Below are 24,370 nucleotides of genomic sequence, written 5' to 3' on the forward strand. Positions count from 1 at the left end.
TAGCCTGACACCAGTGTTACAGTTATAATTATTAATGCAACAATCAGTTGGTGCTAGATGAAATAGATATAACACTTTTAAATGGAATATTCTCCAGTCCAAACCTAACCTTATGGGTATTTTGGTGTATGTAACTGATTCAAGCTATGCTCTTATTTTTTTTTTTCCCACCCTGTTGTACATCATGCAAATCATTAGTCCTCAGCTTACTGAAGACTATTCTGTGCTCATAAGGTATCGTAACAGAAAAGTCCCTCTGAGAAACTGGTACTTGAGGAGGCTGATGCAGCCCCTGCATTCCCTCTGGGAGCTGGATCAGACCCTTTGCAGATCTTCCTGTGTAGGATGGCCTGTTCCAGCAGCCCTCTCCCTGGAGACTCCTGGGAACATGAACATGACATCCAATACATCTGAGCTCTGGAAACCAGACCCAGTCACTCAAAACCATAAAATTGTTAGCAAGAAGTTATTCACCCAGTGTAAAGTGTCACAGGGGAGTCTCTGTATTTGAACTTCTGTTTTGCATATGTGCATTTTACTATTTGGAAATATGTAAAACAAGAGAAAGGCACCCTAGGAGGACAGGTGGAGAGAAGATGGGTAAGGGAAATGAAACAGTGTGGAAGTACATCAACAAAGGGAAGAGGCTAAGGACTGCAGTATCAATAGAAGTGGAACTGCTGACTGACTATGAAGTCTTGTCAACAACAGACTTCTACTTCATACTCCCCATACACTGTTGTAGTTTGCAGTGTGCTGATACACACTTTCTTTTCTTTTCCTCCCTTCTCCCGACAAATGCTGCTCGTGGCCTTGCTAAGGTTTAATTCTTTGCTTTGTGGCTCATTCTGGATCACTTTAAGGTCCTGCATAAAAGCAGGTACTGTGCTGCTAGGTTGAACAGATGAACTTGCATTATTCTGGATGAATTTTTAAGTCTAATTTATTATTTTTGAGATCATAAGTCTACAGTGTTCCCTTTCAGTAGAATAAAGATGTTTGGATAAAGACAATGTGATTTACTATGCCAATAAATTATTGATGGGAGGCAACTAAATAAATAATGTGGGCTGCTTCTGCCAATCAGGGTTTAAAGCGCAAGAGTTGCAAATACTATCCCTATATGATACAAAAAAAATGCACTTCTAAGTTTGTTAGAACAAAGAATATGGATGTAAAATATTTACCAGGCTATTAAGTCTTGGATGTGTTTCATTGCAGATCACATGGGCCTTATTAGCACCATTTTGTCATTTATATCAGTCAACCATGGGAAGGAGAATGCAATGCAGGAAGAAAGCTCGGTCCTGTCCCTTCATGTTGCTAACAGACTCTTGGTGTTATGCTTCAGTATAGTATCTGTATCAGTCCTACCTCCCTGCAATGCTACAGAGAGTCTTCTCCACCTCAAAGAAGACCTGGCTTCATGGTGACAGTTAAAAGCACTGGGATTAAGGGGATGGGGGGCGGGGGGGAAGAAGCTTCTACAAGGCATGTCTAAATACTTAATATCGCAACCCAGCATCATCACATGTGCCTTTCTCACTTTCATTCTTGTCTTTTTAAACATGAAGGGCATGTTTCTTTGCTTTAGCTAATTGAATTAGGTAGTTACGTTAAAACTGGCACACAGTAAGTTGGCAGAACAGTTATTTCTTACAATAAGAGAGCCTGGGCACAGAGCACAGCTCAACACCCTTCCCGAAAAAGAAAACCCACTCTTGAAGCAGAGCAAGTGAGCTGAATTTGCAAAAATGTTACCTTTTATTTCTTGCTGGACCCTTTGAGATTGCTCCCAAATCAATTCACTCTGTAGAACAACGGAGCCATTGTCTCTAGGCTGGCAGCAATCATTTGCAGAGTTTGCCTCAATGAATATTTTGTCAGAACATTTTTTGCATCACCAATCTTCTATGCTAACCCCCGCACCCCAGCTTGGGGCTAATTAGTAATGCATAACAGAGGAAGTACTTCTTTTCTTTTCCTCTCTCCAAAAGAATAATTTGCCCTGCTAACAGATAACTCTTGGCACTATGATAAGACCAGGCAACAAAAATGTTTTTCGTGTAGTAAAGATGCAGCAGGAGGAATGAACTGCTTTCTGGAGTTTCTCTTGGGTTTATTTGCGTGTCAAACATCAAATATACCATGGAAAGCAGTTATTTAACTGACCACTTATGTTTCTCAACTTGCTCTTTTTTTCTCTGCTCTTTCCAATTTTGATATAACACAGTATATACTTATAGCTCTACTATGAAACCAATGGTTCACAAGACCATGCTGTCACGCCCACCATGTGTCAGTTTATTATCTAAAGTTCCTCTCTGCTTTCCTTCCTTTCTCTTCCACCCACACCCTGGCACCCCTGCTAATTCTGTTGTGGAGCCTGCTGTTGTCTGAGCCCTTTAGATGAGCTCTGAGAAAAGCATTGTGAGCAATGTGAAGGCCTCCTTTGGGCAGTGTCTCTTAAGATGGTAAAACATTAGCTGTGTTTGTACACCCAAGATTCATTCCTCTTTTACAGCTAAGATTGGCTAAACTAAAAAATTAATTTACACCATAGTCTAGGGGAAACAATTATACATCAAGGAGGAGAAAGTGGTGAAGGGGGGAACAGCAACAAGCCCAAACACCATAAAACCAAATGTATGCTGTGAAAAGCCACAAGAACTGAAGTGGGCAATATAATCATTAAAATAATAATATTAAAAGCTGTATAGGTTTTTTCTTTCCTTCAAGGAAGAGAGCCACTGTGCATTAATGCTGCCTTGAACAAAGCCCTTTCATTGTCTGGGGATGACTTTTGTATTCAGTGACATTAAAATAATTCAAATTAAAATTGGGGCTGTCTTGACATCTCTGAAAGATATGGTTGTCCTTAATTTCCAATAACTTTTTCTCTGCATACTACTTTTCATCACTGGGCATTGTGTTCTGTTGTAAACTGCATCCTTTTATTCACGGGGTAATTCAGTGAAGTTGCTCTTGATTTTGTTGGCATAAGTGAGATAAGTCATGTTTGCTTCCCTTATTAAAAGTTCCAGTTTATGGTGTTAATTACTGATGGTAATGAAATCAACATAGCAGTAAACCTGAGCAGAAACTTCTACGTTTGCCGTAGAACTTCTCATAATTGTTCCTTGGCTATCCGAGTTCTTGGATTTTGAATTTGATTATTTGTGAAATATGCTGCTTGCTTAAATAGAAGAATGAATTCTGCAATCCATAGAAGACCTCATCAAATTGGGTGAAACTGAACATGTACAAGTTATAAGGGTTTTGTTGCTGGTTGTAGTCTCTAGTATTTTTAATTCATGGGTTGATGGGTAAGACCAGTGGTCCAGTCTAGTTTTCAACATAGTTAAGTTTATCACATGCACAATCCTCATCTTCTCTTTCCATGAATGCAAAACTTTTATTAATTTGATTATGATTTCAATTTAATGTGACTTACTGAGTAAAGGGTTTTGTAAGACACTTATCAAACAGACTTTTACTGAAACAGCTGTTTGTTTGAATACAACAAAAAGATGGTACAGCTACTCTAGAAAATATTTCCCTGAAAGCATTTTGGGTTTGCTTTTGCAAATAAATCTATCTTCAGCACAGCTGAAACAGTGTCAAAATGTGCTTGACTGTTTTTCAAGCTTTATCTTGATAGGATCAAACTTTAACTGTATATGGTTGTGAATTATAAGAGTTAGGAGGTTGAAATAATCATGGAATTAAGAGAAAGGGTGGACACTGAGAGTGACTGAGAAAGTAACACTTCTATCACTGATAGAAGCTAATACTGACACAAAGGATTTCTTCTAAAGAACTGTATAAGGTCTATATTGTTCTGGCATTCTTTCAAAATCATGATAACTTTCTATGCTGTGTGGCATCTGGGAAAGTTGGACATAAATTAGTGTGTGCTCTGAAGAGCTGGAACTCTTCAAGGATCATGTTTAAGCAATTAGAAAGAATTGAAGTCTTAGCTAAGTCTTAGCTTTGGTGTCAGGACCTGGGACAACTGGAGCAGGGTCATCTCTGGTCAGTAGTGGTCTGTGGAGTTACACTTTTGGGCAGAAACCATGTGTGGCTTCTGCTCAGGCTCTGCCAGTAAAGCAGTGTGTAGGACGCTGTAATTATGCTCTGATGAATAGACTGTTGACCATCCACCTGCAAAACATAGCAAATAATTTGTTTTGCACCTATACGCATTATTCAAGGGGATCAATGTATCTTACAATAGTTCTGTATATTAATTCTCCTGTCTGCTAGTAAATATATTACATGGAGACAGAAATTGTGTAAGGTCACATAAGAAAAAAGTTTGACACAACCAAATTCTCACACTTTATTTGTTTTTTTTAAATTCCTAAGCATCACTTTCAATTATGCATAATATTCAAGAATTTCTCCCTAGTGAATAGTCAGTCATGTGATGCACTGTGCTTTCAGGTGAGGTTCTTCAGCACCTTTATCACTAATACAAACATTTGTGGGAGGTTTTTGAGCAGTTTCACAGGAATGTACATCATCTTGTGAGAGTGTGTTTGCAAGGAACAGGAACACAAGTCTTCCAGTAGTTTTCAGGCACAGTTATTAAACTGTTTCCTGATCTTCCAGTCCAAGTGATCAACTGTGGCATTAGCATCATGTGGGAAGTTGTGGCAATGGGTCCAGGGTCAGCAGCTCAGCTTCTCCGAGGAAAAGGCAGATGCAGGCTTTAAGGGACTAGTAGGAATATACCTTTTACTGCAGTCCAAAGCGGAACTCATCCATGTGATGACTCAAGGATGAGAGCTGTGGTAAAGCTCTCCTCTGAAAGCAGCCATGCTTTGGGGACATAGTCTGAGCTACTGAGTGCACACTTGGGATCCTGAATGGGCTTGTGCAGGCCCTGACAGATACCAGGAATCTGCAGTCTCAGTGCTATGGATAATAGAGCTGTCTAGCTCAAAGCTAGTTTGAGTGTTTGTCTTATGTACTGCAGATACAGTTCTTGACTGCATTGCAGTTAAACTGTATATATAACTTGATTTATGTATGTACATGTTTATTCACTCTGAAACAGAGAAACACAAAGACAGTACACAGCATTATCCATACTAGACAAAGTCTTCCAATGGCAATAAACTGATTTCTAGGGAAGAGCTGTGCCTTATTTGCCTCAAACCAATAACATTTTCCAACTGCTTAGTTTTGACATCAACTTGCATCATCTTTAAGATAAGTACAGGCTTATGCACTGCAAGAATAGTTGAAGCTGTCTGACTTGCCCTTCTTGGTGTCCTGTGATACCATTGTAGTATATATGTGAGTTACCCAACATTGACCAATGTGAGAGAACTAGATTCATCTCAGGTAACGAGTAAAAATGGAGCATGTGGTGTATGCCCAAACTGTCAATTACCTTAAAAATTTTTTTCAAAAAGGCTTCCTTTATTATGACCTTCTTCAGCTCTTTGAGGGTATAACTGCAATTTCTATTTTCAATGAAGTGTTCAAGTATGTGAAACTAGTAATATGCAGTGTGTCATAAACAATACAGCAATCTGTAACAAAAAGAACTGTTATGCGCTCTCCTGGTAACCATGGTGGAAAAAATAGCAATTTAGCCAAACGTTAAGAGCAAATAATCTTGTGCCTTTTCCTGTCTTTTTGAAGTTTCTGTGAGCATACTGCAGAGCCAGACTTAAAGTTTGACATGGCTCTAATTAGTGACTGAGAAAAGGTGTATTTATGTGTGTCAGCTGGAAAAACGTGCCTTCAAGGATTCAGGTCTGTTGATCTTGGATCTCATTTCAAATTGGCTGACTTGCAGAACAGCCTTTTAAACTTAGATACAGCTTCAGAAAGACTGCTGTCAAAACAGTAGAAAAAATAAACAAAATCCTATATATCTAACTCTGTAGTGCATGCAGAAAGCAGCTCTGGGAGCAGCATGGCTGACTGTTATAAATAATGTGCCATAGGCATCCAACTGTGTAGATGTAAGGCTTCTTCCTCTGGAAATGCATGTGCATCCCTTTGTGTTTGCTGAGGCATTATCCAAACTCAAATATACAATATTTTTGCTAAGAAAGGTTGGACCACATGATCCTTGAGGTCCCTTCCAACCTGGTATTCTATGAATATTTTCTTGAGAGTTGAACTGCATTTTAAATGCTCTAGTGGCTTCATCAAAGAGCCTGGAAGAAATGTGGTTGGCTGCTATATGCATTTGAAAAATATAGGAACAATACACCTTTTTCAAACAAAGTCATGTGGGATAGAGATGGGAGAGGTAATGCTTGTCCACAGGAAAGGTGAGATTTCTGTATAACCTCCTAAGCTGCCCTCTGCAATTTCATCCAGCTGTTCTAGCAATGAATCCAAGTTTTTCAGATGTATCCATACATTTCAGATGACTTGAACTTGAAGAGTTTTAATCTACTGCTGTTTTGGGCTCAGCTTTTGCAAAAATGTATTTACTTGCTTAGCAGTTCTACAGTTATGAAGAGTTTGTAGGAGTCAGAGGCCGGAGTGGTTTATAGACTAATGCTAGAAAGAGTTGCTAAAACCTGGAATTTTGGCATAAAAATCAAATTGAAAAATTGAAAGGCAAACCCACTACTACATAGATTAGACAAACTTTGTACATGTACTTTTCAACAAAATGGTAAACAAGTAAACACTTTGGCAACTGATCCTTTTTTCTTTTTTTGACATGAAACAACATATGTTTTTGGATTATTTCACCCTTCTTCCCCCCCCCCCCCCCGATGGATTCTTAGATATATGACTTCAGACTAGTTGAAGACTCATTTTGTTTTTACATTTTCAAAACATCTTGGTATTTTGCAAGAGAATAACTTATTCTGAAAATATCAAAATTAAGTATTTAAATCTCTTCAAGAATACCGACCTATACTTCTGTTTAAAACCTGTTTGCTGAATTTGATATGGATTTGTGAACATTTTTGTTCCCTCAGAACTCCATTTCTCTGAATTTGGCCATGAATGGAGAGCAAATTCTCTATTACAACTTGTTATTTAACTGTAGGCAAATCATGCTCTCCATGTCTCCAGTGTTTGCAAGGGGACCGTGTGCAGACTTGCATATTCAGTTATTTTTTCATATAACAAGGCAAACTTAGGCCTTGGACAAAAGCAGACCTTGTGGATTAGGTCTGCGGGGCTTCATGAAGCCGCACATAGTGTTTGGAAGCAACAGAGCTGGAGAAGCAGTCTGGCCGATGCTGTGAAACAGAGCTTTTATTCAGAGCAGTTCTACATCTGTGAGTTATAAGCTGCAAATGGCTATTGCCAAGCCTGATCTTCTCCAAGTATATACACACGTGTCAACAAATTAGAGCAGGAGTACAAGTAGCCTGGCACTCCTGCCTTGGTTTATTCCCAAAGAAATGACCCACCCTCACAGTCTAAATTTCCCTTGGCTGCAGAGAAGTAGGACATGAGTTTAATATTCTGGATAATAAACAGAATACTGAATTAAAATCAGGATGATGCACCAGAGAGGGAATCATTTGTGTTGCTCTGCTTGTCTCTCTTTTGGGCTTTTTGCCTAACTGGCCAGCACCCAGGGAGCACAAACTCCTGCAGTTCACTCCAGGAGACCAGCAACTGAGGGAAACTGGTTGAGAATTAAGTCCTGCTTCCCATTCCTGATGAGAGGCGCTTACTGAGTGCAGCAGGGGAGTTGATGGTCTGTCTAAGGAAAGCAGCTTGCCAGGGCTCCGGAGGGAATGGCAGCTGCTCGGGGAGGAGGAGCAAAGCATTGGGACGCAGTGGTGCATAAGGCTAAGCCTACAGCTGCAACAGAAAATGTTATTTTAGAAATCCTGAGCTGATTCAAATAACAGTCTGGCTGAACAACTTCAGCATGTAATACTCCCATGATGAAGGTACTGTGAGAGACCTGCCTGAAGCACTGGGGTGGTTTGAGATCAGCAACCAGGGAAGCAAAACAGAGCAGCCTGTGGAGAGGTTCCCAGGCTCAGCCAGAGACCCTGTGGGAAGGGCAGGACTGAGGCAGCATCGGGTACCCACCTGAGAGAAGGCACCCTGTACCCAGAGAAAGAAACTGGGTGGGCATCAGCCAGAGGAGGCTGCCCTGTGGGTATGTGGGGACAGTGCAACAGAGTAATGCTGCGGGTGAGGGTGTCATAGGGTACTCTAGATGTGTGTGTCATGGTAAATACATCCACAAGGACAAGACCATGAAAATGAAAGCAGAGGAGAAAAGTCAGGAAGGCTGCTAATGTCTAATATGGTGTGCTCTAAAGTGAAAGGGGAGGAATGGAACATGGAGGGAAAAATGAAGAGATTGGAATATTCCAGCATAGTGGGCAAAAGGGATTTGGAGGCTGAAAGAGTATTGTGACCAAAAAGTACACTTGTGGGAGCTGCTTCTACTACAAATGACCTTGACAACCATTGAAAAATAATTACATTCCTCTGTGCCATAAGTTTCTCCCCTTTGTAGAATGGGGACACTAACAATCTTGAATCTAATGGTGGTGGTGGGGGTGTGTGTGTGTGCCAGTTATCTGTGTGCGGGAAGGCCCAGAGACCCGAGTCAGGGTCTGAGTCTTGTTATACCAAGTGTTGTAAACAGCAGAAGAGCCCAGAATAATTAATCTGCAATTTAAGTGTATTTATGTATCACTGTAGGGAAGCGTCCCAGCAATATGTTACAGCTTAAAAAGGAGGACATAGGTGGGAAGTGGAGAATAACCATGAAATGGCAAGAATCAAATAAATTAAGCTCACAGAATAGTAGCTGCTTAGTCATAGACAGAAAATAGTGGGAACAGATTTCCCAATATCTGGCACAACTGAGAATAGAGTCTTTCCTCGTTCTTGACCTTTCAGTGCAGAGGAAGATTAAAAATAAATAAGACTTGAGATACTTAGGAGAAAGAGGCACAAAATTAGAACGGATTATGCTGCCTTTGCTGTGAGAATAGAGGTGATCATAAGTTCTTAGTCTGTAACTTCTGTGGCTAGAGAAGGTGTGTACTGTTAACTTTGACTTGAGGTGTTAAAAGGACTATTTAGTGTCCTGCATGCATTTAGCTGGCTGAAGTGTGGTGTGTGTGTTTCCCCCTGCCCAAATTAATCATGTAGGTACAGTGCATTCAATCCTGGTATGGTTAGAAGGAGGGTTGTTAAATGGGAATGGGAAGTGGTTTATTGATTACTATTTTCACAAGCTGTGATAGCTTACCTTTATCATTTTAAGAGATTCTTGTTTTGCCCTTTCACTTAGTGCAAGGTCATGGAACAATTGATTTGGCATTTGGTACAATTTGCAGTTAAAGGGATGGAAACTGTGGGTGAGGAAGTAGAATGGTTGCAGTGTTTGTTTTACTCTTTCCTCCTGCTCTCTCTCTCCCCCTCCCCCAAATGATTACCTGCTACATTTGCAAGGAAAATTAATATAATAACCAGATTGTCAAGCTACAGATTTCTGCTTGATCAGAGGCTCATTTGGATCCAATAGCTTTCACCAGCAAATGCCAAAGACAGAATGGGATTCTTCTGCTGTTACCCACACCCTCCCTCCCCCCTTGATAAGATAGCCGCAAATCTATGTTGCATGCTTTTATCAAAAAGTGTAATACACCATTGAGGGTGCAGTGCATGGTTATTCTTTATTCTTAGTTATTTTTAATCCTTTAAAGCTCTTGTCTAACATAGACGTATTTTTAAAGTTGTAAACCAGTGTGATTTGACTGTCATCTGAAGATATAACTTAAAATACTTTTTTAAAAAACACAACACACCACAAAACAGTACCCAACAAACAATGCAGTGCTCTCATGCAAAGATATGCTATTGTGATGTTAGATACTAATTTGCAACTGACATAATCTGCCTCATAGTGCAGTGGTTCCTTCTCCATGGGGGATGGAGAGGCCCTGATGCAATTTGAGGGATGTCAAAGCTAGCAAGGATTTTCTCGCAATATGGGCAGTAGTTTGGCTTTTGGGTTGGAAGCGTGGTAGCAGCAGCCCCATGACAACAGCTCTGTTTGACACTTTTGCCATGACAAAGTTCCCTAGCAACTGCAGCTGGCAAGCAGGGTGCACTTGCAGGGATGCTGTCCTCCTGCCTCCAAACGCTGTCCTCAGCATGCTGCTGAGGGCTGGGGGAAGAAAATGGCCTGACTCCAATCAGAACTGTGTGTCTGAACAACTTGATAGCAGCTGTCTTGCAAATGGCAGGCACACTGGAAAAATCTGCTTCTGTGTGTGCCTTGCTTTTCAGAGCTGTAGTGCTCTCTAGGATGAAATACTTTGACAGATTAGCCAGTGTTTATGATAGGTATTGTCCAGAATATATCATACTGGTTAAAGACTTGTATAGGAACCGCTATTCTTGGTACTGGGGACAAGAATAAGATATAGACTGTACAGATTTTTCTCCTTTTCCTTTATGAAGAAGAGTTTGTGATGAGAATAATCTGTCATATGGCAGCTGCAAAAAGACAACCCAACCCCTGCAGTCTAATATGTAAGATCATTTTCCTTTAAGGAAATCCTGTAAGGAACAAACTGCCCTTAATCTTATTTTCATTATGAAAATAGAGAGAAATCTAATGCAGCCTTCTGTGATTAGTGATGCTCAGGCACTTAAGGCTGTTGCAAACAGTAGCTTAAACCTTTCTGTGCAACCTCACTAGATAAGAGATTGCTCCTTGCTCCCTCTTAAGGAACACTTTCTGTTAACAAGCCCTATTTACAGTGTGCAAAGAGTTAATTATATCCTGTGCTTAATGAGTTCTTAATTTCTGAGAAATCCTTTGACTCAGGCTGAGAACTATTGACATATTTCATTAGGCAAACCATTTGTTGTTATCCCTGGCTTGCTGAAAGACTGCAATTGCTCTACCTTTGTAGGTGCTGGTAGTGAAACAAAGGGGTGGATGATAGGAATGGGAATTCCCTGAGAAAATTGTGCTATAAAACATGTGCTGTGCAACTTCCATGACAAGTTTCTTAATTTTTGTAGCTTTGCTCTTTAAAGCTGCCTAGCTTCAGGAAAAGGAATTGTGTACAATAATGGCTACCTGTGCCATGGAGCCGTTTTCAGAAGAAACGTGGGAGGAAGAGGTGGTGATTCCCCTACAGCTAGTAGAAAATGAAGATGCATGATTACTACTTCAGTTCACAAGGGATCTGGGCCTCATGTTTATGAGAAAAGACAAGCTTATTAGTATTGCAGCAACCCATGGTCAATATAAGTATTGCTTATCTTGCTAACCACACTTCAAGATGTGAGGAAGACTTAATCTGCTTCTTGTCATGCCTACCTAATTGTACTACTAATAAGAATTGGTGTTTGAGGGTGTCCTGGTTTCAGTTGGGATAAAGTTAATTTTCTTTCTAGTAGCTGGTATAGTGCTGTGTTGTGGATTCAGTATGAGAATAATGTTGATAACACACTGACGTTTTCAGTTGTTACTGGGCAGTTGTAGTGCCTCCACTAAGGCAAGGACTCTTCAGCTTCCCACGCCCTGCCAGGGGCACAAGCAGCTGGGAGAGCACAGCCAGGACAGCTGACCCAGACTGGCCAAAGGGATATTCCTTACCATGGAATACTGTGCTCTCTATATAACTGGGAAGCTAGCCAGGAGGAGGTGGGATGGCCTCTCATAAACAGATGGGCATTAGTGTGTTTTTTTTCTTCTACAGGTGGTGAGCAATTGCATTTGTGGATCACTTGTTTTATATATTTGTTATTATTCCCTTTCTTTGTTATCCTATTAAAATGTCTTTATCTCAACTAATGAGTGGGGTTTTTTTTTTTCCCCATTCTCCTCCCCATCTCACTGGGGCAGAGGGGTGAGCAAGGGGCTGTGTGGTGCTTAGTTACTGTCTGGGGTTAAACCGTGACAGAGGGCTATTGACTTTCATGCCTCAGTGAGAGCTGGTGATGCCTAGCACTGGACAGGATGAAACCTTTTGATTGTCTTTTGCTGATGTAAATCAGGAGAAAATATCCATGGATATGCTGGCATGGTTATGGTGAAAGGGAGAAGAGACTGGACCCCTATGTTTATTTTTTTAATGGGGATACTGGCTATTGCAGTGGAAGTCTGCATGTGTGAATGATAATGACAAATGAATTGGGAAATGAATAGAGAACATGTCAGGGAAACAGTCAGGAAATGGCAGTTGTTATCAACTGAAAGGAAAATGAGCTGTGTACAGCACTTACACTGCAAAGGATGAAAAGGAGAGGAGCAATATAGTTAATATGGCTTCTCTCATCACATTTAATTTTTTGATGGGTATGAAAGCCTGAAAATAAGCTGGAGGCAGCAGACTTTCTTGTTTAATCCCCAAGCACTTTCCTATTTTCCAGTGTAACTAGGGGAACCTGGCATTAGTCATTACTTTAGGTGATTGGGGAGCAGGAGGGATTTATGGCTGAGAAGTGAAGTGTTTAGAAGTCAGTCACAACTCATCTACTCACAACCACTGAACTGACTTTAATTTGAGAGCATTTGGTGTGGTGTTGGCAAGCTTTCCATCTATCATAAACAAAGACACCAAACTAACAAAAATACTTGCCAACCCCCTTACCTCCTACACAAAAACATTAAAAAGGCAAGTGGCAAAGATGTGTCTGAATTCATACTGGTGGGGTGGGAGAGCATCTATTGATCTACTTCACACAGGCATGTCTATAACTCAGATAGCTGTGTTAAGATGAACTAGCAGGTACAGAGAAGTGGTTTGATATCGGGAGAGAAGGAATCTGCCTCTAATAATTATACACATGGGCAAAGCAGCTTTTAAGGCAAATCAAAGCAAAGAGTTTGGTCCAAATTCAACTCTGCTACAACTCCACTGAGGGCAGTAGTGTTACACCAAGGACAGATTTGTCTTTCAGACCTTCACAAAGGGGATGTTATTGAGGCTGGTGAAATGAATTGACAATATAGTGGGTCTCAGGAGGGGATATTCTGAGCAGTAAAAGCCCTGGCCTTTTTTGCCAGGCAGGTACTGCAGACAATGCAAGGGGCTCTGTGTTTTCCACAGTGCCCCAGGGAGACATCCCTTTGTGAAAGGGAAAGGCAGTGATGACAGAGAGAGAGAGATGGCAGCCTACCTGCCTATAGGAGTAGTCATTAACATGAGAGGAAATAATCAGCCCTTTGTCTGGGGGGGGTGTGTGGGGTGTGGAAACAGCCAGCAGCCTTGCTGAACAAATGAAAATGTTCAGTTTGGGTTATGTGCTTCTCTTTGCTGGGGCAGGGAAGCAGTTGGAAAGACAGTGCAAAGCTTGTATGGTAGTGCTATTCCCTGTTCTATTTACAGTTCATAACGCTTTCAACTGCGGGTTCTTTGGTGACAGCTAAAGCTAAGCAGTACTAGACTTCCCCAGACAAACAACTTTCAACTAAATGACTGTGTGAAGCAATTCTGTTGATTCAGTAAGTGGCACTGTTCTCCCTGACTCAATCCTACAGCACCATGAGGCCAGAGGACACTGTGCTGTCATTTAGATAAGCAGTAATCTTGAGTTCTAAGTTACTTGTGACAGAAAAGATGCCTGGCCCTCTTTCTGAAAAAAATATAAGAAATGTGTTCATGTAAAGGGTCAGCTTATTCAGCAACAAAAAATGTAGGTTGTTCTAAATGAGACTTATGTCCATTGCTTTATCCAAGCCTGTGAACATGTCAGGGGTGAAAGTACCACTTCTCCCCTTAAATTTTCACCTTTTTCAAAGTGGAAGTAAAAAGAAAGACATTATTTGGTTTATGCTCCAGTCTTTTTCCCAGCTTAAGTGAACTTGTCTCAGGCCATTTTAAAAAAGCAGAGAAAGTAAACTCAATTTCTGTGAGAACATTAGAGTCTTCAGGTTTCTGAAGGGTGTAAATGCCAAGAAGAAAGAGGCTTCCTTTTCATAATGATGAACAATATGCTGCAAGCAACAGATTGAAATCAAGGGAAGAAAAATTTAGGCTTTATATCATGAAAGTGGAAAAGCTGAAATGCTGAGCTGTGTAGTAGCCACTGGTCCTGGTGAGGCTGGAGATGGCATGAAAGTCTGAGACCTTGCATGTTCAATGATACTGAAGTTGTCATTTTATGTGCTTAGTGCTGGTGTGCATGGCAGAGACATGGGCCATTGCTCCCCAACATGGGCTGTGCGGTACTTTCCAAGCTATGGTCATATGTAGACATCTATGGTTTCAAGTTTAAGAAATAGCCTGAAAACCTATTGTTTCATTGTGAAATAACTTATTTTGATTTTTAATATTAGTATATTCCCCTCTGTCACTTGTTGAAGAAGCACGGCTACAGGGATGAGGGAAATAGTCAAAACCAGAGCTGCAATAGAAGACTCAAACTTATTCCCAACCTGTTCAAATTTGGAGTAGAAACTACTTGGGTCTCACTTCCTGGGGTAGGCACTGGCCCCTCCCAGCACTGGTAGTGCAGGGCCTGTTCTGCCAAAGTGTGACTGTAATCTTGTGCGCAGCATTTTTGCAAGAGGAGTAAGAAGGAGCCCGTGATGCAATCTGCTCCTACCAGATGGGTCAGCTTTTATTTGCAGTGTTCAGTATCAGCTCCCTGCTAGTTCTAAAGTAAACCCACCAGAACATCTGTCTGTCTGAACACAGACTCCCCATCCTATCTGCAGCTTGTCATACAACAGGGGCAAAGCAACACACTTTTGTTGGAGTAAATAGGACCCCTCAGTTATATAATGGTTGCTGATTTGCACATAACTGCTTCCAGCAAAAAAAAAGGTGCTTTGTTGAAATAAGACTAGATGAATTAAAATTGTGAATTTTCCTTATTAATATTTTGAGGGGGTAAGGGATAGGAAGGAATTAAAAAAAGCACAAACAAAAACCCAACCCCCCCTAACTCTCACCAGTAGATATTGTCCCATTCAAGAGGCAATTCAAGACCATTAGTGACCTGCTCCTCATTTCCCTTCCCTGCCTTGCTGAGGGCCAGGAAATGGAGCAGGAATGCACTGAACTGCATGTTTGTAGTAATAATGGTTCAGCAGGCAAGAAAATATCAGTGAATTAAACCCTGTCTCAAAAATGTTGTCCTTTAACTGCCCTTACTAACTTCTCAGCTGTGTAACAGTGCATTCAAATCCCTTGCCCTCCTACTCCTTGGGGTGCTGACTTTGGGTCCATCTTCCGATTCAGCAGAAAAGATGATGCCAAAGGTGCTCTTCCAGCTTCACTTCCCTGTACAGCAGCATGACTGGGTTCAGCTAAGGGCAGGCGCTGCCTTTCCCATGGCTGGGTTGCTTGGCAGCACTGGCAAGGAGGCCAGATGCATGTACAGTGGCATGTGGCTGTGATGCCTGTCCTGGTAAACTTTCCAAAGCTACGTTCTTCAAAATAAGGTGAAGAGGCAGCTTGGTTTATTCATCTGCTCCCCATGTGCAAAGGGAAGTGGTGCTTTAAAGTGAAAAGCAGACAGGACATTTTTGATGGTATCCCCTTTAAGTTCAAAAGATCAGCAAAATTATTTGATACTTGCCTTCTGAGGTTTTAAATTCCTGAATTCAAACTGGTGTTGTCTTCCGTGCATTCCCCCCCCCCCCCCAAATTAAATAAAAAAAAAAAAATACAAACCAGGCTCCTAGTCAGAAGGATTTATTCTCTAGGTAAAACCAATAGTTTTGGCAGACAATTAGAGAAATTGGCTGCAGTGTCCAGACATATGCTCTGTTCAGCTCTTCAGATTGCTGTAAAACCTACTTTAGGTATTTGAATTCAAGTCACTGATGCAAGACAGGTAAAAGCAGCCTCATAAAGAGGGAAGCATTTACAGGGCAATTGCCACTGCACATGGCATGGCCCTTAGCACAAGAATGCTGCTAGGACTCACTTCTCAGTTAGGATTTTCACACATAATGATAAACTTGCAGCTGGACTCATGCACAGATCAAGATTTCAGCATGTAGATCTGAAATTAAGATCACGCTGGGTCTGCATAACTTTCTCTAAGGGAACCATTCCCACTTTGCATCTGAGAAACAAGATGATTAAAACTTATGTATCACTAGGGCTATCATGAATATTGCCAGCAACATCTGTTTTGTCAACATGGGAAATAAAGCTGGGAGGCATGTGGGAGATAGCCACATAGGTTCTGGGTGGCCCAGCTGTGGTGGCAGATGGGTGGGTTTCCCACTGCTGATGTGCTGGGCATGGGCACAACTCCAGTTGGCAAGTGCTGCTGCTCCTTCTCCTCCTCTGGCACCAGGACCCAGTGCGGGTGGGAGCCCCTCCTTGACCAGGGCCTCCTTTCCTTTGAGTGTTAGAAATGTCTGTGTTAGCTCCTCTTACCTCCTTGAAACTGAATGCCATTTAAAGTTTTAAAATTTCCTAATTGCTCTAATTCATTTAAAATGAAAAAAAAAAAAGCGCAGAAAAATGGAAAATGAATGCTTCTCAGTTGCTCTTATTCTCTCAGCTTTCTCTCAAGCAATAACAGAATTAGGTTTTATGGAAAAAGACAATTATTCCACTGTTTGGTTTGCAACTAAGTTTTTTTAGTTTGAAATTACGTTATCAAACTAAGAAAAGTCTAAGGGAAAAACTCTGAAGAAAATTAAAGCATCTTCTACATTTAGCAGTCCAGATTTTATATAAAACAAGTGATTTTACTGGGGAAAGGATTCATATACTTTCTCTCTTCAAAAAAGTAGTTTTTCCTTTCTGTATAAACTTGTTATATGCACTCTTTTTTTTCCCCCGGAACTTTAGTTAAATAAAACATACACAAAAAACCCAACACCTCAACAAAAAAAACCCCACAACCCAATTTTGCAAACCTGGGGAACTTGCCAAGTTCTCCTGAATGTATGATTCCTATTGTATAGGTTTCCTTTTGACATAGAGATGTGATACTTGAAAATGTTTCCATTTTCTCTGTAAGGGGATAAAATGAATGTTTGCCAAATGGATAGCTTATATGAATGACTTATGATTTTATTTCTTAACAGAAATCTGCCAGCTATGTGCAGCTGGGTGTTTAATTCATACTGAATAATTTATGCAAGAAACTTCTTTTTTCTATTAATAAATTCTTTTTTTAACATAATCTTAATTTCAGGCTTAACTCCAGTTTAACAGATGCTTTTGCCCATGAACATATTAGTAGACAGTTGTCCTTCTTTTAACTAGTGTGAGTTTCCTGGCTTTGTCATCATGTTCCCATTTAAACCTCTGGGGGTTTTGAGGCCTTGTCATGGAAAAAGATTATTGTTGTGGGACAGAGTTTATTTGGGTGAAGCTGACAGGGAGCCAGCAAAGAGAGGAAGTGAGCTGGTTTGAGAGTGCTGGAGTTGATGTGATAAATGACATTCTTTACTACCCTGTCACTGCTGGAGCAGAGAGATACTTCTCCTTTCTTATCTGGGAAGCCCTGTGCACGTCCTGCTTCCCCACTGGGGCTGTTGGCCAGAGCGGTTGGGCTCTGGGCCTGGAAGCAGTCGAAAAAGATGTTGTTAGCCAAGGTTTAAGGAGACGTGTTGGTGTTTTTATAATGGCTAATCCTGAGGGGTACAGAAAATACTTGTATCTGAAATCTTTTCCCCCTTCCTAATTAGAATGAAAACCTGACATTCCTTTGGGGACCTGAACCAGTGTTGTTTCATAATTTTTTTTTAAACTTTACTCTTGAATTTGGGTATAGTATGCAATGTCAAATAATATCCCTCTATACTAATTTTTAATGCAGTAAGGATTTAAATGTGCAAAACTTTAATCGTTTTGATTGTTGCTATGTTTTGGTTAATATTGACTTCTGTTCTGTGGAGCTTTTGGTGAAATCAGCACAGTATTGCACAATGTTTGATTTTGATGTGAAGGTGCTTTTTTTTTTTTATTCTAAAACATCTGAGCAGTATTTTTTCAATTCTACAGCAAGTGCCCTACAACAGTGAGAGCTAATGTAGCTATGCCTGAGTCATCCTGAATTCTGCAGCTTATGGACAGCATTGCAGTGGAACAAAGATAAAGACTGTCCAAGGGGAAATGAAATAAAAGGTGCAGAAAATGGACCATCAATGAATGTCAGACCAGAGGACTCTGACTTTGTCCTGTGAACTGTTGCGCTGGCTTTGCCAGTTGCCTGCATTGTTGATGCAAGAATATTTTATATGGGGGGGGGGGGGGGGGGAAAGGATACAACTGATTCTAAGGGCAAGAGAGTTTATGGCTGCCTTCAAAGGGGATGCTTGTTGACCTTCACCTTCATATGCATATAGCATTTTTCAAAGGTTTTGAGGCAGATCTGCCCCTTCTGAAGACACCAGGAAGAAGGAGAGTGGGCCAGTGCAGGAGGACAGTTTGCCATCTGCAGGGAAGCATCAGCATAACACTGTGACAGTGCTGGGAATAACTGATTTGTTTCTCCAATCTTCAGGGGTGGTGGCTTCTTGTCAAACCAGTTTACCTTGGGGGGAAAAGGTGGAAATATGAGTCCCTGTGGAGGAGTGTGGGAAGAGTGTATTTCTTGGCTGCCTGGGATGGCTGTTGTCCATACAGGTGTGGACAGGATCTGGCCAGGCTCCTGCACCCTTGGAGCTGGTGGAGCAGGTCATCCTTTGGAGGAAACCTTCACAGAAGCCTGCTCTAGGGAGGCTCCATTGCCTTATCCCCAGCATAGTTACAGGCAACTGGTACCTATAATGTCTGGGAAACTGGGGCAGAGTTTGCTGAGGCATGACTTGTCAAGTAGTGGAAATGGGTCAAAAAGTCAGGAATGAGGGCTGGGAGCTGTACTTTTGAGGAGGTAGATATTCACATATTTTCTTCATGTGGCTATGGCTTGGAACTGTTTATGTTATATTGTAGCTGTAGCTTAACTTGCTAATTATTTGGAGATATTAATTTCTAGATAATACAAAACCTCTTTAAGGACTATGTGAAGGTGGGTAATGTACTACTGAAGTTGGCCACTTTATCTATAATTAGAAAATCTTATAATCCTTCTTAGTTTGAAAGAGTTTGGGCCTCTACTTAATACTGTGGAGCTATGTGACAGCAAATTCATGTAAATAAGAACTGTTTTACTGTGGTGCAAAATTAAAGCATTAGAGCTTCAATCCGCAATTTATGCCTCAAGGAGAAATCTCATAGATCTTATGAACTGTTTTCCCTCTATGCAATATATCCCAAGATAGGTTGCAGAGCCTCATCTGTGTTTGTAGCTGCTTGTGGAGCATATTCTCTTCATGTTTTCAGAATTTCGAAGAACAGATGGTGAAAGCTTACTCTAAATAAACTGAATCCCAACCAGGGCTCTCAACATGAGTAAATCCTGGATGTTAAAACCACAAAGAATCCAAGAGCTTCAGGCATTGCTTAGCTCTAACCACCATGTCTCTAGCCTTGCACTACTGTGTCCTGAAGTGATACCTTTCCATAGAGGAAGTTTTTGAGAAAATCTGCATCAATTCAAGTGGTTATGAGCAAGAGACCAAATCATACAGAAGGCATATGCTGGAGCAGCCATGGAAAAAAAGCTGCAACCATGCACTGGGCTTTCACACAAATTGTGGCTCTGAGAAGTCATGCAGACTGCTCCACATTGCCTTGGCTGGGAGGATGAGAGGCTGTAAGGACAGTATTGATTTTGGTAGTAGTCTTCCTTACTCCCATTGCATACTGTGCTAAGTTTTTAAATTTTTTTTTTTTAAAAGAAAAACACCTAATAAAAGTCTTTGAGGTCATTCAGGTAATACTCATGCTACAACCATTTCTAAATCAGTGATAAGCTGTGGCTATTTTTAAGGGCACCAATGAATCTGTTCCTATTTTTCTCTGATAACCCACGTTAACCAGGATTCAAAAAATGGTGCCAAGCATCTGCAGAATAAACCAGTCTTCCTCAGACTTCTGATTGTGGTGGGACATAAAATGAGCTTAAAAGTATATTATTATTATTACTTTGTTCATGTAAATGCATTCAAACTGTGTTTTGGACTGTATAATAATGGTATACACTTAGTGTGTCACCATTTGTTCACTGTGGATGTTGCATGAGCATAAAGGAATATTCCAAATGACTTTATAGCTGTATGTACAGAAGATGAAAGCTTCTGTAAGATGGCCATAATAGCGTTATTTCTTGGGAAGTTTAGCTGGAATACCTGTCTGTGGTTACAAACATATGCAAATAGTGCTCCTGTGTGGTGGTGGTTTTTTTTTTTTTTTGGTGAAGTGAAAGTTAATTGTTGGCAAAGGTGGTCTGCAGTTACCCTCCCAGAGCACCCGAACCTACACTAAGAGTCAGGGAATCTGCATCCGTGTTCCTGCCTGTATACTGACATCCCCTTCCAGTGCTTTAAAGTTTCAGTTTAGGGACAGACCATTGCATTCTCCAATGAACCAGGTCAGTGTGAAATCCTGCCAGATGCTGGCATATGGGGGACTTGTGTAGAGGGGGAGGATGTTTGTTCTGAGCCAAAGTTAGGTAGTTTGAGGGTCCATGGCAGATTCTCCGTTATTGGTGTTCAGACCTGTAAATATCAGGGTCTCAGTGTTTGCAGACAAATCCTTGCAGTAAACAAAACAGTTAAACAGAACAGTGATTTTTTTTTTTTTTTTATATAGGCCTGATGGTTCATTCAGGAGAAACTAGAGTACTTGTCTCAAGCACCCACTTCACATTAGCTTCCATCAGAAAAGGTACACCAGTCACTTCTCCAATTGACAGTGGCAGCAGGGCTCTCGGTACCAGGAGGCAAATGTGCCTGGACCACAAAATGGTAAAAGAGCAACACTACTTTTTCTACTCTGCCAGCTGGAAACCTCTGCTTTGTTGCAGATCAATGTGAGCTCTCCCATAGATGAGGGAGCTTTCTTCCCTTAAGCCGCCCCAGGCTGTGGGAGTATGTACAAAGGAGGAAAAAGGCAGTGGGTTTGGATTTAGGGTGTGTATTGGTGCTCTGCAGCTATTGTCTGTGCACTGGCACCCCCCTTAGCAGTGGGTGTAAGCTAGTGTGCCCTAGCTCTTGAAGGTTAAGCTCTCGTCATTACTATAAGAAAAGAACATGCAGACAGATTGCTTGTATAATGTTGCTGACTGGCTCTGAAACCATGCCGTGTCTGCTTCTCTGAGAATTTTTTCTGTACCCTTTCTTAAGGGCTTTTGCTCCTGTTGGTTCCTGTAGCTAAAATACATGAGCATTTGCTTTTAACTTTACTAGCCATAGAGCCTAAAGGATATTGCAATGTGTTTGACCCACCTGTCTTTGGGTGTGATCTCTACTTGGGGTAGAAGTTATATAGTTCATGCACTCTTGCATCATATTGGTTTCTTTTTGGAGAACTGTTAAAACTGTGTTGGGTGTGAATATCATGCAATGGGGGAAAAGGATTTCATAAAATTTTGCTAGCCCAAGGGCTGGGGAAAGTAAAGCTTTCATCTTAAAGGTAAACAAGAGAAGTTGAAAGAGACAACTTGGTGAAAAAATTGAATAGCTGGTGAAGGAGGGAGAGGTGAAATAAGGAAGACTGAAGAACTTATATCTTCAGTTGGTTTCCCACACTTCTGTAAATATCAGGCTTGTGTTGCTTTTATTGCTTTGCTAACAGTGCTGTTGAGGGATTAGCCTTTCACCTTGGGTCCTTTTTCTTAATTTTCTTTAAATTTGGTCAACCTTCACCTGGCAGCAGTGGCTCCCTTTAGGCCTGTGGAATGCCTTCGTTTTCACAGTGCAGTAGTAATGTCAGGGATATGGCTCTAGCAAAGTTTAGGAGTGTTCTTCAAGCTAATTTTTAGTTTCTCACACTTAATACTTAATTTGGGTTTTAGTCTGCAGTTGCTATGAATATCTTTCTGATCTTTTTCAATTTGAATATCTTCTTTGGCACTGATTCTTCCCCCCTTTGCTCCCCCTTTCCTTCCTTAATCATTCATTTATTCATTTCCTTTTCTGTCTTATATTTTCATTTCCAGTCAGGGCATGTATTCTAAAGTACTGGGTTATATTTAGAAGGTACCATACCTCGGGAATAAGAAATCTCATTATGCTTATGGGATATTATCCTATTTCAACTCACTTGTGTATAACTTGTCCTAGGCCTGCATAATGCCTAATATCATGGCATAAGGTTATTTCTTTCAGTGTTTAGATTGTTAGGCGTAGTGCTCTCTAGTTTCAAATCCTTATTGAATGAAGTACCAGTATTTTCTTTATGTCCATTTGCCTTTGCTGTAGCACACCAGAAGCAGACAGCTATGTAGTAAAGAATGATGTAGAACAGTAGCTGGAAAATACTCCTGGGTATTATCTACTGCTTCTGGCACCAGAATTTCAAGCCCTGATGGGTCCACAGAAGGATGCTGTTAATTGGACTTGCTCAGATTTGGGATCCTCTGAGGCCTGAAATGGTATTTGTTCTTCTGTACCTCAGATCTGATTTTTGTAGGGGAATAATGTTGACCTGTGACACTGAATTAGGTGGGCAAAATGCTGCCTCTGCTCTGATGCTGGTGTAAAAAGGTTTATTTGTGAGCAGAATCATTCCTGTAACATGCACTGTGCAGCAGAGCTTGTGCAACACTCGCTGCCGCCTCCAATGTGCAGAGGGAAGGCTGCCCAGAGCCGGGGTGGGCCGGTGTGGGAGGAAGCCAGTGCTGTTGCTAACAGTGGGAAAGCTGGAAGGGTATAATTGGAAACATGAAGACTGTGGGGTTTTCGTACAGAATTCTGTGCAAATGTGAGACAGACTTGGCTTGTGGCTTTTCTAGCAGTGCAGCGGGCCCATGCTGATAATGCCAAGGGGCTGTTAGGAACAGAGCCAAAAGAGACTTGACGTACCTTGGGTTAACTGTAGGAAAGTCCCTGGGCCTTTCGTATGGGAAAGACAAACCTGGGCCATTGAGTGGCACCATGGAGCTAACAGAAATTATGTTTCTCTTTTTTTTTTTTTTTTTTTTGAAGAACTTGTCTGTGCTTAACACACCGCAGGATGTCCAGTAGGTTGTTTTAAATTTGGAAGTGACTTGCACCACCAGGCTGTTGAAGGAGGGTATTTGCTTGGCTGAAGTCTATCATTGCACTAGGCCATCCCATTCCTTTAATCACTTGAAAGGGACAAATGGAGAGACAAGTACTGCATTGGCAGACAAAGACTTCTTTCATACTGTTCAGAAACTTGCACTCCAGTATGATTATGATGTAAAAAAAAAAATGTAAAAAAACCCCACACAAAACCCCCAAAACTCCCACCAACAAACAAACCAGTATTCAAGGAAAAACATGTTCCGCTGTTTTGTCTCTCTCTCCTGAACAGTAATATCTATCATAAAAACTAGCTGAGCTAAAGGAAGGGAGGGGATTTTATGATCTGAAAATTGACTTGTATTGGGACCAAGGCTGTGGGTTAAACTAACATTTGCTTAGGAAATTTGGATCAACTGAAGAATTTTCAAGTTCTGAAAGACTGTTTATAAAATAAAAATGTTGACAAGTCTTTTACAGTTCACTGAGCGGAGCTCGTGTCTGTTGGGATTATATTGCCAGACATGAGCTTGCTTGTGTTAAGTTATTTAAAATGCTCAGAACTGGTTTACTTTAAGATGTTGAAAAGGGCTATTTTCCATTTCACTAGAAGGAAGTAGGGGAAAAACAGCTTCGTCTTTAGAAGTAGTTTCCAATCCCCCAAGTGAGTATTTAGGATATTTTCTTTGTTCTCTGAAGTCCATAATTAATACTTGTATCCCAAGAATTCTTAATGTCTGTGAAAATAAAGAATTTTGAAAGCACATGTGTAATGCTCATGTGCATCTGAAATACTTATGTATATTGCTGTGTACATTTAAGTACACTATAAATGCAGCAATAGGGATGTTATGGGCTCAGCATTCCTTGATGGCTGATGGCAAAATACAGACCAGCTTTCAAAAGGAAACAAAGACCTATTGTACAGACTATCCTCAGCCCAGCAAGGCACATAAATAAGTTGCTACGTGGAAAGGTTGTGAACTGCTTTCATGGCTTCAGTGCAATTAGTTTAGCAGCTTAAGTTATGCAGAAGGTTAATCAGTTTGCTGAAGATATCCCTAATGTGGTTACTATGGAAAAGTTTGAGCTTTCAACACAGCAATGTAAATGTTTTCTTCCAATGGCCCCTGCTTTTGGTGAGGTTACCAAATGTTGCACTTCTCTGTGAAAGTTATCATAGCGACCTGATATTTTTAGTATGATGTCTTTTTGGACTGGCTCTGCTGCATAGCCAGGATTCATTCTACTGCTTCCAACCTTAGCCGAATACTCTCTGCAGTTCAGTATGAAATTTCACTTATTACTTCTGAAACCTGAAAGTTTTAGCAATATTGCAGATTTCCATCTTTCATAACATTTTGGCCT

This window comes from Grus americana, chromosome 9 (assembly GCF_028858705.1).
Source record: "Grus americana isolate bGruAme1 chromosome 9, bGruAme1.mat, whole genome shotgun sequence".
In the NCBI taxonomy this organism is placed as follows: Eukaryota; Metazoa; Chordata; class Aves; order Gruiformes; family Gruidae; genus Grus; species Grus americana.